The following is a 15,741-nucleotide window of genomic DNA, read 5'->3' on the forward strand; positions in this document are numbered from 1 at the left end:
TTGGTTTCTCTCTTTGCAACTCATTCAAGATTCTCCAGTGAGAATGATTTTAAGAGCAACACAGGGTCCTTTTAGAGGAATAGGGGTCTGAGGACTGAGAGGCCAGGAAAGACCTTCAGAGATGGAGTACTAGGGTCTGAGAACCAATCACACTGTGGTCAGTGGAAAGGAACTCTGAGCTGAGCAGTCAGTGTGTTGCGCTGTTATATTTGTTGTTTTGTCTCATTCCTGAGATCAAATACAAAGGAGAGATTTATCTGTGCAAACTGCTTGAGGACATACCGTCCATCATGGTGGGGGAAGGAATGGGAACTCCTTGATGGTTCAGAGCGTGTGCCTGGCTGAAACACCTCACCTGCTCATACCTCAAAGAGCAGGACCCAGAGACCAGATAGGAAGTGGGCCCAGGTTATAATCTGCAAGGCCTGACTCCCTGGGATCTGTTTCCTTCCCTTGAGACTCCACCTCTCAAAGATCCCACAACCTACACAAACAGCAACCCCAGCTGGGGACCAAGAGTCTGAATGTGTGTGTCTACAAGGAAGATTTCACATTCAGACCATAACAGCTGGTATATTGCAACTGTGTGGCCATGCCCAAGGGAGAAAGGGGTTGAACTACAGGAAGTGATGCTTACTGTGAGCCAAGACCTGGGGGCAGGGCTCAAAGGGGCCACACTTGTACATTGCCACTTTTATCCAAGAGACATTCTGTAATGCACAGGGATTTCCACCTCCTTCTTCCTTCAGCTCCTTCTACAGTTCCAGGGGGACTGGCTTCCGGGAAAGTGTTGGGATTCTCGCACCCATCTCAGTGGAAGTAAAAGTAACAATCATTCGCAGAGGTGGGGAATGAAGGTTTTCTGTCCCTGGCCACAAAGTCTTCTCCAGGCTGGTGTTGGGTTCTATCACTTAAGTTTTAAATCCCAAACCCAAGTTTTTGGGTTTTTTTTTTTCCCAACAAAAATAGAAGAAATGTGAGCTGGGAACAAGTGCCCTCCACTAGACAAGGGCCAACGCTGGAAGAAAACATTCAAAAATCACTTATCTTTGCACAGCGACAAACTAAGTTGCTACAAACACAAAGAGAAAACAATCCGGGAAAAAAAATGGATGGGGTTACAAGAACATGCTCTTAAATTTATGCAATAAACGTTCTGTGTGTTTTCTGATTGGAGAATGTTTGATATAAAGATAATACAAATATACTACAAAAAAAAAACTTAGCTAATATAATACTTTCCACTATAGTACTCAGATTTATTGCTTGGGTTTTTATGAGTTTTAAACAGCCTTTTCTTGATATTAAATATTTAGCAGTTAACCGTTAGTTTGTCATTTTAATTTTGAACTGTTTCATTCTGCATAATGTGACAGGGTTGTGAGGAAGAAGTACAATATGGTTATGTTGGATTTGTGGGCCAGGCTGGCAGGCTAGAGTATTTTAATCCTGTCAAAAATCTCTTCAATTTGAAACTATGGGACAAAGCAGCCTGAGGGAGGGAAGGAGGGAGGGAGGGACAGAGGGAAGGAGGGAACTAGGGAGAGAGGGCTTATTGTGGCTCAACCTGAGAAGATGCAGCCCATCCCAGGGGGCTTGTTGCATCACACCCACATTCAGGAAGCAGAGAGAGACAGATGCTCAACTCACTTTCTCTTTTATTCATTTCAGGACTCCAGCCCATGGAAGAGTGCCACCCAGATGCAGGATGGACGTTTTGCCTCAGCTGACCTGATCTAGAAACTCCCTCTCAGACCTGCCCAGAGGCTTGTCTCCTCGGTCATCCTGGAGACTAACAAACTGACCACGTTAGACATCACAGGCACCGAAAGCAGCCTCTGGGGACGAGTAAGATAAGGACCATTTCTGGGACTGGGTGACTGGGACATGAGAAGCCGACCAGTGAGTGCAGCTCCTCGGCACTTCTCTGTGTTTCAAGTATTCACAATGGAAAGAAAGTGAAGAAAGAGATCACGAAAGAAAGGGGAGAAACATTTTGTTCACAGTAGGTTCTCACCAATATCAGTGCCTCTGCCCCAGTCCTTCCTAAATCCTGTCTCATGCCCAGCCCTGCAACTCCAGTGTTGGGTCTCTTTTAAGGTTTCAGAAGATAGAAGATAAGTGATTCAAAATTACCAAGCTTTTTATAGTTGCTGTGAGCTATGTGAACATTAAGCCTATCTTTTTAGTAGAGCATCTCATTTAAAATCTCTTTCTCTGGGTAGGGAAGCATGGACTTGTTCTTTATAGTCAAAGAAACTGAGGTACACAGAACTAACTAAATAATACCCCCAAAGTCATAGAAAAAGACAAATATGATATTAGAACTCATGTCTGGTACCCCTAAAGCCCTAAAAATCTCTTTTCTTTCTTTCTTTCTTTCTTTCTTTCTTTCTTTCTTTCTTTCTTTCTTTCTGCTTCTTTTTATTTATTTATTTTTTTTTGAGCCAAGGTTTCTCTGTAGCTTTGGTGCCTGTCCTGGAGCTAGCTCTTGTAGACCAGGCTGGCCTCTAAATCACAGAGATCCACCTGCCTCTGCCTCCCCACTGCTGGGATTAAAGGCATGCACCACCACCGCCCAGCTAAATCTCTTTTCTTAAAGTTGACTTTAATGATTATTTGGAGGACATGGTCAAAAGAGGCGTTTGGGTTGATCATCATCAGTCAACTTGATTTTATACTTGAGTTTGAAATCATTGTTCTATCCAATGTCTTCCTTTGGTGCACGCTTAGGAATCTGTGATGGGAACATGGTAAAAGGGGCATGGTATCTTTGGTGCCAAAGGTGATATTTCCTTTGATAAAGACTTAATCCATACAATGTTTTCATACTTGGGGCATGTCCTGAAGGCATTCTAAATTCTCAGCCTCAAGCTTGGATGAAAGGGAAAAAACTACAAATGAGCAGGGCTGGGGTTGAATTACTAATTGACTGGTTGGTTCTTAAAAGAGGTAGCCAGTATTGCCCAGTGTGGTAGCATACACCCTTAATCCTAGTACTTCAGAGGCAGAGGCACAGGCACAGGCAGAGGCATAGACAGATCTCTGTAAGCTTAAGCCAGCCTGGTCTACAAAGGGAGTTCCAGGATAGCCAGGGATTTACCTTGAGATCCTGTTTTAAATTGGAAGACATTAATCTTAGCCCCAATGATTAAAAACAAGAACAAAGAGGAAAAGAAAGAGGTTGCTAAGTCCAAAGGACTATAAAAAAAAACTATGATTAGTCCAGATGGCATAAGTATGTGGGGGTCTAGACCACTGCATGAAGTCTATGACCAGATTTTCTACAATGTTGAGAAACTTACAGGCAGAAAGGCAGTAGCAAGTTTCAAGACACCCATTATCGTCAGAGTCTAACACCAATTAAAAAGGTTTCATAGTGTCAGAGAAGACACAGAGGTCACCATCATTACTAAGATTTTAGGTGAGGAATCCCAACCCAGAAGAACCCTAGAGTTCACATCAAATAATCGAGGTCACTTGAACCCCATCCATGAATCTTGCCCCACGGAACCCTGCAGTTTGACACAGTGACCCTAGGAATCACCACCAGGAAGCCTACTGAGGTTTCCTCCAGGAAAAGACTCCCACATCAGTCTTCATAACTGACTGCATCTTCTAAGGCCATGCCTAGTCCAGAGTAGATCCACAACAGTGTCTGCTGAGAGAACCAATAGGGAGAGAATAAACATGGGCATGGTTTAAGAAAAGGTGAAGATAATTCCAATCAAAAAGAGATGTTACTAGGCTTAGTTACAGCTGTGCACCCACTTCTGATTCTTCGTTGAATGGCAGGTCAGCCCTCCACATTTGAACCCTTATCAGCTATAAGCCCACTGTATGAGAAGTCTCTTTTTGTAGACCAGAAGCTTCAAATACTCAAGTAAGTCTGAGTGTAGTGAGGATTCACTTCTGTGATCTGTTTCTCATCTCTAGGATCAACCCCATGTCATGAGCATCCACGGCACCACTCCTGGGTCCAGGCTCCCATCGCTGTGAGAGGAAGGCTTTTAGACAGACTCGCTCAAACATCATCAATCATCCTCATCTTGGTAAGAATATCAAGGGAGTCAACACCCCAGCATGGCTCAGCTCATTACATAATTGAAATCTTGGGGAATCTGCCCTTCATTGCTTAGTTCAGTCCAGGGAGGTTTGAGTTAAATCAATCTGAGCTCTGCCAGTCCAGGTTTCTTAGCAACAATGAGGACACATTACTGAGGGTCAGGTTCCTTCCTTGTCAAATCAACACTGGAAGCTCTGTCCAGCTCCCTGGTGAGAATGAGCATTCCCTCTGTGTTAGAGTCAGGACTGCGCAGTCGTCAGAAACAATACTGGGGCATCTGTGCCTCTTCTGCTGACTGTTGGCTGTTTCTAGCAGGCACACTGCAAAAAGATGTTTTTGAGGGACTGGAGACACTAGGCCGTCTTCGTCTAATCTCTATTTCTTAATTGGAATTAACACTGTCTATCTTAGCATCCTGATGATATACGCTGTGATGTACCACCCAGAGTGAAGGAATTGCTGCCCAGATGCTAGGAGCTGTTGGCAGCTTGCCAGTCCCCTTTGGGAGATTTCTTTCTTTCTTTTTCTTTTTTGGTTTTTCGAGACAGGGTTTCTCTGTGGCTTTGGAGCCTGTCCTGGAACTAGCTCTGTAGACCAGGCTGGTCTTGAACTCACAGAGATCCGCCTGCCTCTGCCTCCCAAGTGCTGGGATTAAAGGCGTGCGCCACCACCGCCAGGCCCTTTGGGAGATTTCTAAAGACAGTCAGATGCCCAAGGTCATACTCCCTTCCTAAGTTGGTCTGCATCCAGTAACTGATCAATGAGAAGTTTAAACGCCAGACCTCTTACCCCAATTGGGAGTTCTTCACAGCTCTCTGTGGGAGTAGCCAAACTGTTATTGTTCTGAATCACAGATCAATGTTGCCCAATTCTACTCTCCCTGGCTCATTGTTTTTCTCTTAAGACAGTCCTAAGGGAACCCCAGTAAAACCCTGACATCTTCAGGAGTCTAACCTGCAGCAATTCTCAAACTCAAGGCTTTCGGCTGGTGAGTGTGATGTTGGGAGGCAGAGAAAGGTGAGGCTGGACTTCCTGAGTAAGTTGTTGATCACCCACTAACAGGATACACTGGGTGGAAGATAGCGCCCCACATACTGTATTGGTGACTTTTATCATCACCGTGGCCGAATAGCTGACAAAAAGCAACTGGAAGAAGGAAGGAAGGGTTGATTTTGACTCAGGTTTAGAGGAATACAGTCCATTATGCTGGAGAAGGTTTGGCTGTGGGAGCAGGTTGGTTCATGAGCCTACTAAGAAGCAGAAAAGGATCAAAATTTCTCCTTTTTTGTTCAGTCCAGGAAATGAGCTCATGGTATGGTGTGACCAATATTCAGGATGGGTCTTCCATCCCCAGTTCATCCTGTCTAACTAGAAATAACCAGATTCACCCAAAGGTATGTTTCAATACTTTAGATGCTTCCTAACCCAAACAAACTCCACTATCCCATGAATCTTTAGCTCAGAGACCCTCGCAATCCATTTTCTGTTCTCCGTGGGTCAGAATCATCTAAGAGTCTTCATGAAGAGGTCAGACCATCTGAGCAGAGAAATCAAGGCAACACTTCTTCATGGTAAGTGTGTTTCAATGAATCCAACTTCCTTTTTTATTTTTTTAATTTCTAAGTTATCTACATGCAGTATGGATCTTAACTGAAATTTGAAAATGTAGTTTGGTTTTGTCTCAAAATCAAGTCATTTTGGAAGTTAGCATTCTACCTGTAGCTGATGCAGCACAGAGTGTAACATGAGCGGATCAGGCCTGCTTGTTTGGGTTTCTTGTCTTGCCCAGTACCCCCAGCTGTTTAGTCCCAGAGAAAAATCACACAAAGATCTCTGTAAGTTATAAAGCTGATTGGCCCATTAGCTCTAGCCTCTTACTGGCTAACTCTCACATCTTGATTAACCCATTTTTCTGATCTATGTTAGCCATGTGGCTCAGTACCTTTTTTCAGTGGAGCAGATCACATCCTGCTTCTTTGGTGGTCTGGGCAGGAGTGGGAGGAATCAATTTCCTCTTTCCCAGAATTCTCCTGTTCTCATTACATCATTTCTACTTCCTGTCTGATTTTCCCGCCTATATTTCCTGCCTGGCCAATCAGCATTTATTTAAAACATAATTGACAGGATACAGACAATTCTCCTGCATCAACAGAGCAGAAGCATCTGGAAGGAAAGTGAAGGCACAGGGCCCCTTCATGTCTGTTCCTACCACACTAAGGCTGGGGAACCCTCCAGTGTCCCGATATGTTTAAATTTTCTAAGATAGGATGGGACTGAGCTTCAGTTTGTATTAACTGGCCTCCAAAATTATAGTGTAAGTTACAGACAAGCTTCCTCTCTGAGGGGAAAGAAAAGCCAAAACTAATGTGTTCAAAAATATTTTTAAATTCCATGTGCTCAGAAAAGTGTAGTTTAGTTCACAAGTAAATAAGAAGGAAGCACACAGCCATTGCCACAAACACTGATTCTTCCTTTGGCTTTGAGAAAAGCCCCTTGGCATTTGTCTGTTTTAGACCCTTTATCTGTTAGGGGAAAATGGGGATATCAAACTGGCTTGTGTGATTGTGGGGGGCACATATTGTAGATTGTCAGGTTTTCAGAGCCAGAGATCATGTGAGAAAGATGAAGCACTTGACACAAGACACGTTGCTCACTGCGAGCTCCCAGCACAGCGACGGCGGGGAAGTCTTTTAAGTGACAGATCTGTAACTGCTGATTTAACCACTGCCTTGAATCCATATACTTTTCCCCAAGAAAAGCAAATGCTTCTGCTCTTCAGTGTCTAGAACAAGAGCGAAAGTGAAGGGACTTGTTACAAAATTGGAGGGTGTCAGTGTTTAAAAATGTCTTTTCTCCAAATGGCAGAAAATCGGCACGAACACCCATAATTTCTGTGAAGAAAGAGATGCTGGTGGAGGGGGAGGGAAGAAGTGGCAAAGGACAGCCAGAAACCACACACTTCTCAGTGATGCAGCAAGCATCATGGTCCTCACTCCTCACTCTCGCTTCCTGTCAGAGCACATGAGGGCCTCACTCCTGATCCCTCGGAAGCAGAATTGCTGATACCTGACTCCTCACGTTGCTGTTGTGAAGATGGATTTGAGTGAAATAAAACTTTCCACAACCTTTTCACCTAGCCTGAACAAAGAGAGTGATGGATGGTGAATTCCAGATGTTTGGGGGTCCCCTGATGCTCTCATTTTTCTTTGCTCCTGCCTCATCCTTGACAGCCCAGCGCATGGACAGCATCCTGAGAAGGCACACTGCTCTGTCTCTTCCCCCTGCTTCCTCTCAGGGTGAGGTGTTTGGCATATATTTAAAAGCAACAGAATATTATTTTCTCTCCAGATGTTGCATAAATACCAAACACAACCAAGGATCAAGTGCGTGGAACTATGATAAAGGCCTTTCCAAGAGTTCCAGGAAAGAGACGTGTGTGCTTATAATAAGAAGATATTTACCATCTGCCACGCAGACATATTCATTTCTTTCTCTGTCATGGAACAGTGTGGCTGGCTCAGAAAGGTCTCATACTGCCACTGCCATGTCTTCCTCCTTTCATCTTATCCCTCTCCATCTCTTCCTTTATTTTCTCTTCATATTTTCTTTTTCTCTTCCCTTTCCAACCTCTTTCCCCTTCCTGCTCCCTCTTCCTCTTCTTATCATCTCCTTACTTTCTCCACCTCCCTTCCCCACTCCATCTCTTACTTTGGTTCTTATCCTTCTCCTTTCCTCCTGACCACCGTGTCTTCCTCTTTTCATGCCCCTTTCCTTTCCACATTCACTTTCATTTTGGAGGAAAATTTGCTGGTCAAAAGTCCACCTGCTCTTGTCAAAGACAGGACTCTGTCCTGCAGTTTCCTACTGATTTCCTGTAGTTGTTTGGTGTCTAGAAGATGGGCTGACCAGCAAAGATGTGGGAAGATGCCAATACATCCTGGAGCCCTGCCAGCCCATAGAGCCCAGGAGACAAACTCTCACTGCCAAGAAGTGCTAAGTGTACACTAGCCATTTGTAAGCAAGTCACGGCCTCAGTTGGGGTAAAGAGCAACATCATGGTGGTTGATTAACACTCTGAAAGTCTTTTGTTTTAGAAAGAGGAAATGAGAAGGGGCCTCTGAGAGAAAGAATATTAATGCCATCAGAGCTATACAATATGGTTTCTTAAAATCTTGAAGCAAGGCAATTATAATCGCAAATGTATGAGTTAGGAAGGGCAGCATTTTTCGAGTCAGAAAACATAGATATGGATTACTAGGTCCGTTGGGGACAAGGCAGGCTAACACCAGTTGGTATCAAGGCCTCCCAAATCCAGAGCTGTGTTGTGTCCAGAGCATGAAGCACAAGACTCTCCCAGAGGAAGTGCAGCCGGCAGGAATCTGAGCAGCCAGCAGCGGGAGATGTCAGTCCAGCAAAATGAACCACAGCCTGGGGCCAACGCTTAGCTCTGTTCCTGCTCAGCTGTTTGGACAGCACTTCTGTGGATGAGTATTCATGTTACCCTCCGGGCCCTGGGTTTCAGCACAGCGTCGGCGGACAGTTCCCGACACTCTCCCTCCGGCTTCCACTCAGCACCTTCTGGAGGATTTAGAAGCCGCCTGCAGGTGGGACCCGGAAATGCAGAGGCCATAATAGGAGTTTAGCCATTTGTAAACAAGTCAAGGCTTCGGTGTGAGCAGAGAGCTACCCCCAAGGCTTGTCCCACTCTTTCTCAGAGAGTTTCAGAGACTGACCGCCAGCGGCCCACAGCAGCGCTGGCCATCACCTCTCATCCATGGCTTCTCAGATACCTCCCAAACAAGCTCCCTAGACTTGAGTTCATCTCCAGTTTTCCTTCCAGCGAAATTCAAACCTAACGCAGTCTCCTCTCCTTCAGTTCCCCGGACATCTCACTAATTTGATTGGTCTCTTAGGCTGTAATATTAGTTATGGCCAGCCCCACCTTCTTTTCCTTTCGACCCCCCCCGCCCCCCCCGTGGCTTCCAACCCTATTTGTAACAGCCGTCGTGTTTGCTAACGACTGATCCAATACCTCTGCTGTCTACAGCCCCAAAGGGAGGATATTATGAGCTGCACGTCTACGCTCTCACAGTAGCTCCCCTGCCTGCACCAGTAGACCATGGTGAGCCAACTTGTTCTTTTTATGTCTAGACAGCGGATCATCAGGCCTTGCAGCTGTTACTCATCTTTGGCATATTACAGTAAACAAGCAGCTATGGGTGGGAGAAAAACATAAGGCTGAGGCTGTGCTCCACCAAAGCTTTCATGATGGGCTGGAATCTGCAATTCTCATAGGCCATGACATACTCTTTTTCACTCTTTCAATGATTAAATAATTGTTGGGGTATACAGAAAGAATCAGGGGCAGATTGCTGGACCTTGCCATGGGTCTTAAAATCCCAGAGACAAGGAAAGGCTTCTCCAGGCTACTTTACTGGCATTGCTCAGCACAGTGTCCAGCACGTGGTGCAGTCTCAACCCTGAACAGGTGGGTAGCCAAGAGGAGAGACGGGCAATCCTTTATCTGCTTCCAGAGATGCACCTCACCATGAAAGAGGGGTGTTTCCTTAGTGTAGTGTCCCTCTGTCTGCTGGAGCATTTCCCTCTGTGCCCAGGCTCTCCAAAAGCACTTGAATCATGTGTCTGTGTTCCTGAGCAGTAGCATAAAACTGCCCTCTTCCAGCCTCATTTTTAGAACTTTCAGGAAATATTTGAATTTCCGTGTTGAGAACAGAAACATGGGTAACTGGCGTTTCTGCTGATCCAACCAATTGGAACTTGAAAGCTTTGTTATTGAAATCACATACACAGACACACACACACACACACACACACCAGGGGAAAATAATGAATGATTTCAATCTGATCAAGCAATATTACTAGCTGGTGTTCTATAAGCTTCGAGGACATTCTCCGAGATGACTTCCCCATTGATTTCATCCACACCGATAGGATAACCATCTGCAAGCTCAGCCTAAGGGATTTATCACTTCCTGGTTCTGGTGCTAGAACAACTGCCCACCCCCGATAAGATCAGGAGACTGGTTTAACAAATTGAACTTTAATATGATTTTCCTAAGAAAATTTATCATCCAGAGATACCCCTTGGCATGCTGAAACAGCCTCTGCAGGAGACGAAGGGATAAGAAAGTCCTGTAACAGCATGGCCTTTGGGCTTAGCGCTGCTCTGATCTGTAGATTAAGTTTTGTGACTGCGCGGATCCATGTGTGTCCAGAGAGCTCCCAGGGAATCATGGAGACTTGGGAAGAGAGGTATAACCTACACACATACTAGCGGTACCAGGGAGGGACCCTGAGCTGACACCTGAGAGTCCTGTCTGAGTCTTCCTCTGTCACATCCCTGGTAACTTGGTGCCCCCAAACCAAGCTGTTGGGCTTCTGCCACCCCCACCATTGAAACTTGTTTCCAGAGAAAACATCAGATGTAATACTCACCCCGAATGTGTCAGCCTTGAGTCTTCATAGCTTGAGCACGCATTGCTGGACTCTCTGTTAGAGCATCAGCCCCAGCAAGCCAGGCATATGACGTGACTTAATACATATTCTTTTCTTAACAGAACCCAGTGAGCAAGAGCCACACATTTAGTTGCAGAAATATTCTCATAGGACATGCCACAGAACACATAAAGAAGGGCTGTGAGGTTCCGGTAAACCTTTTGCGTGCAGAGGGCCTGGCATACCTTGGCCCCCATTTACCCCGGTGACTGCCCCTGAAAATGTGCTTGGTTTTTTGTTTTGGATTTTTGTTTGTTCATCTGTTTGTTTTGTTGTCTTGTTTTGTTTTTGTGAGGCGGGGTTTTCTGGCCTTGAACTCAGAGATCTGCCTGTCTCTGCCTTTCCAGTGCTAGGATTAAAGGCTTAGCCACCACCGCCTGGTACAAACGTTCTTGTTTTTAACAAATACAGTATCTGTAAAGTGTCCAGAAGAGTGTTCATAGAAAAAATATATGATTTTCTTTTCTTTTTAGATTTTTAAATCTTTTTGCTTTAAAATTATTATTTTTTTATGTAGATTGATGCTTTGTCTGAATATATGCTTGCGTGAGGATGCCAGATCCCCTGGAACCAGAGTGACAGACAGTGGTGAGCTGCCATGTGGGTGCTGGGAATTGAACCCAGGTTCTCTGGAATAACAGCCAGTGCTCTTAACTGCTGAGTCATTTCTCTAGCCCCTTTGGGTGATTTTCTTAATCAAGCAAACATAAACAAATCACACAAAAAACTGGCAAACCTTCCCACATGGTGAAGAGAAAGGAGACGGGTAGTTTGTGCCAGCATCGCTCTTCCGCCTCCCTTGTTTTCTCTCCACTCTCTCGCTTCTTCCAAATTGTTTCAACTTAAGGTCACCACTACTGTTTATTGGTAGCGAGATTTTTTCAGTTCGAGAGTGCTAAGGCTGGGAAGGGCGCAACCCTGTGCCCTTTGAGAACCCCCAGCTGCTGCTGCTGCATTTTAACAAGTGTTGGCTAGACAAGTATCTCTCTGAAGGCATCCCTTTGGGGACACAGAATGAGGTACAGTTGGCCCTTCCAGTCTCACTGAACACATCAACACCCCCCATGTCACTTTGGGGTTGACTCCCTTCCCTGGGTGATCACAGTTGATGATGCAGATAAAAGACAGTAAGAAAGACAAAGGCGATGGCCGCAGAGCAGCTTGCCTGCCACATGCTGCTCACTGTCCTCCAGAGATTTCCGTCACCAACGAGGCAGCCTGATCCTAGGGAAGAGTTGGCTGCTTTCTATCCCTGTTTTATATTAGAGAGACTTTTCTGTCCTTTCCGAGTTTCAGGCCATCTGAAACTGACAAAGCAGAGGTTCAAATCCGGCCCTGCCTCGGTCACACACACCCTGTGTGAGGCATCCACTGAAGGGTTTGCACATGTTATCTCTAAGTCTTGCCGTAAGATGTCAAGAGGCATGGGGAGCCCTTTTTTCTAGTTGTGACAAACAAGGCTCAGAGGAGCTAAGGGGCTGGTTCAGGTTAGGTCTAAAAAGCCATGGGGCTGTTATTTAAAATAAGGACGTTCAAGTTCTCACAACATGCCTTTTCTTGCTCTGGGATCATGGGTCCTTTTTATTTTCTGCTTTAAATTTTTAAAATATTTTTCAATTGTAAGCATATATAACACTAAAATTCTGTCTTTTATGGTCTTTTAATTATAAAAGCAACACACAAAATAGAGGTTTCCTACAAAGCATTGAACACTTTGGATGTTGAGTTGCCATTACAATGGGGAGAAGAGATTATAATAACGGTGTTATTGCATATTTAACTTTATTTATCTACTTATTTTTCACTATTGCAGCGATTCTTTCAGAGTCGTGGCATAGGTCTGAGTCAGGACTTCTCTTTTTCACAGGAAGACCCTGGTTAAGTAGTACCATGGTGGTCATCATTAGTTTACACTGAAAAATCAAGTATCTCGCTCCGTCTGCTTCTGCAGTTTGCAGACAGTGGGGCAGTCAGTGTGTGTTTCAAGCATGTCCCGCAAGCTGCTCTTGACTCTCCTACACAAACATGGTAGCCTATAGGTTAGTGAGTACACAGAGCCGTAGGGGCAGACCAAAGGGGAAGTGAGTGCTGGCGGCCACTTTTAAAGGCTGTAGTAGTTGCTTTTCTTGTTGAGACAACATACTTGAACACAGTTTGGGAGTGCAGCCCCTGCTTCAGGGAAAGTCTTGCGGCAGGAAGGAGTGTGAGGTGGCTGTTCACACTGCACCCATCTGAGGTCAGGAGGCAGGGAGAGGGAAACTCTGATGCTCAGCTTGCTTTCTTCTCTTCATCCCCTTTGGAACCCCACTCCATTGATGGTACCACCCACACTCAGGGTAAACCTTCCGTCTTCAATTAAACCCTTCTGAAATAAATGGTGATTTCCAATCTGATAACAAAGATGATTAAGAAAGATCATTAACCTTCACCAAGTCCCTGAGGACCTGAGTTGGCCCAGAGCTGGACGCGGAAGGCATGCACGTGCTAGTGAGGAAACGGGGATGTTTTTAATGAAAGTTCTGCTCACAAAAGCATGGGACGTGGTAGGCTAAGCCAGCAAGGGATGATGGGAGTGCAAAGTATCCATGATGGCAACAGTTGCCAGCTAGGTCCAGAGTAGCAAGAGCTGGGGATAGTTAAGGAAAGCCTGAGGGAGGGGGGTTAGAAGGGAGGAGAGAATGAGAGAGGAAGAGAAGGGGGGATGGAGGGGGAGACCACCTGTGAAAGGCCTCCCAGAGGGCGTGTGCTGCCTTGAGATGACACAACAGTCAGAGCTGAGCTGTAGCAAGTTATAGAGGCCTTAGAAAATAAACCCCCAGACTGCTCTTCCATCCTATCCCTGGTCTTCTATTAATGCCATAAGTAAGAATAAAATTATTTGCCATCAAGAGTGGGCCCCCTCGACTGAGCAACGCGGTAGAGCTGGCCCTGAAGGTGTAGGTGTGGGAGAGCCAACCCTGGGAATGTGAAAGCAGAAAAACTGGCCCCGCCCCTTGCTCATTGCTGCAAGGGGTGAACCAGACGGGGCAATGCTGGGGGTTCGCTCTGGTGATAAAGATGGGGCAGAGCTGGTGGACTGAGCAACCCTGCAGCTACCCAAGTCCACATCCAACATCCACCCCATCCATGATCTTCTGGAGCACAGGTGTATGTTGGGGGGTCCTGCAGACCTAGGGTTACATGCCAGCAATGGGATGTCCAGGAAGAGTCCCAGAGTCGATAGTGTAGCAGAGACAAGGGGCTTTGAACCAAACTAATGATCATGTGCAATGAATGTCTGCATGTAAAGATGTATGGATACAGGGGTTTACTGGGTGGCTCACTGTGTCATACTGCAGCTTTCATGATGAGATTTTTCTTTCCATTTTTTTTCTTTTAAATTTTATTTTGTTTTATTTGGAGGTAGGGAGGTCTCAGGGCAGAGGGCAGATTCAAGGGAAGGGAAAATGGGTGGGATTAGGATGCACGATGTGAAAGACACAAAGGATAAATAAAAAAGAAAATTAGAAAAGCATTTGCCATATTTGCCCACTATAATAGTTTTAATAATTTATAGGGTTCAGTATTGTTTCTAGAATCTTCCTTGAACATGAAGTATCCCAACACCCATAGATTCCCTCCTCATCAGTACCTCCCACATACAAAATACGTATTGCAGCATGTTCTAAGTCTCTGAAATTCATTACATGCAGTGTTCTAGATTTCACTTTTCCCGCACATTTAATGTGGACACAGAAGGAAAAAAGCCAAGAGGTGTTTATTGTGCGATTCCAATAGTTATCTTTGTGACCTTTAATTAGATCCAGTCTCCATGGTTATTCCAACTGCCCAGTTTAAACAAAAAGTAGCAACCTTCCTAGAAATTTTGTTCATTAAACACCAAAGTAAAGCACTGATGATTTATGTTATACTTTTACAATATTTTAAAACTAGACATACCTTACAGACCAACCCTTTTATAAAATAATTTGATTGTGAGGAAGGAGATAGCTGGGATATAGTTCTTTCGATGAATGAATCTACAACCTCTGTAGAACTCCAAACGCAGAGAAGAGTGCAAGGTAAGAATTCCTCAGTCAATAGAAATGTGTGAACATTAAAATGGGAAACAAATGATGCTTTTCCCGTTTCCAGTGGACACAACTTACAGGGGTTTTAAGGCTCGGGTCTCTGGGGTGACGTCAGTGGCTTTCACATAGATTTGCTTTATTTTCATTTGCTTCTTTTCTTTTGTTCTTTTGTTCTATCTTCAAAGCAGCTTTCCCCAGCCTCCACTGTGCCTCAGGATCTTCTCATCCATGATCCACTCCTTCTCAGGTTCTTTCTTGTCCTTATGCTGAGACTGCACCCTCCTAACCCTGCACCTGTCAGCTCCTGACCCCGTGTGTGTCCGCTCCTGACCCTGTGAGTGTGTCCGCTCCTGACCCTGTGAGTGTGTCCGCTCCTGACCCTGTGAGTGTGTTCGCTCCTGACCCTGTGAGTGTGTCAACTCCTGACCCTGTGAGTGTGTCAGCTCCTGATCCTATGCGTGTATCAGCTCCAAGTTCTCTTCCACTCCTGCCCAGTTCTTATCTACATTTTATTTACCTTCTCTGTTGAGTCAGAACTTCTTGGCTTTATTCGTAGGCCCTGTCACCATGTTCACCGGGCAGCAGAACTTCCACACATTTGAGCAAGTGCTACAGAAACCAGGCACATTAAATGTAAGTAGTAGTGTCCTCTTCGTGTCAGGGAGTTTTATTTATTTTTAATTTTTTATTTATTAAATTTTTGAAAAATACCAATCCAAGTTCCCACTCCCTCCCCTTCTGCCATTCCCTCCACACACTCTCCCCCTCATCCAATCCTCAGAGAGGGTAAAGCACATTGCTTTGTGGAAGGTCCAAGGCCCTCCCTACTATGACTAGGCTGAGCAAGGTATACATACAAAGAGAATAGGATCCCAAAAAGCCAGTACAAACAGTAGGGATAAATCCTGGTGTCACTGCCAGTGGCCCCCCAGTCTGCCCCAGCCATGCAACTGTCACCCACATTCAGAGGATCTAGTTCCTTCCCTGTCCGGCTGGAGTTGTTGAGCTCCTATTAGCTCAGATAAACTTTTTTTTCAGATTTTTTTAAAAATTTATTTATTTATTAAATATTTCTGTCTCTTCCCCACC

This window comes from Alexandromys fortis, unplaced genomic scaffold (assembly GCF_014885135.2).
Source record: "Alexandromys fortis isolate MF-2015 unplaced genomic scaffold, M_Fortis_MF-2015_v1.1 scaffold_57, whole genome shotgun sequence".
In the NCBI taxonomy this organism is placed as follows: domain Eukaryota; kingdom Metazoa; phylum Chordata; class Mammalia; order Rodentia; family Cricetidae; genus Alexandromys; species Alexandromys fortis.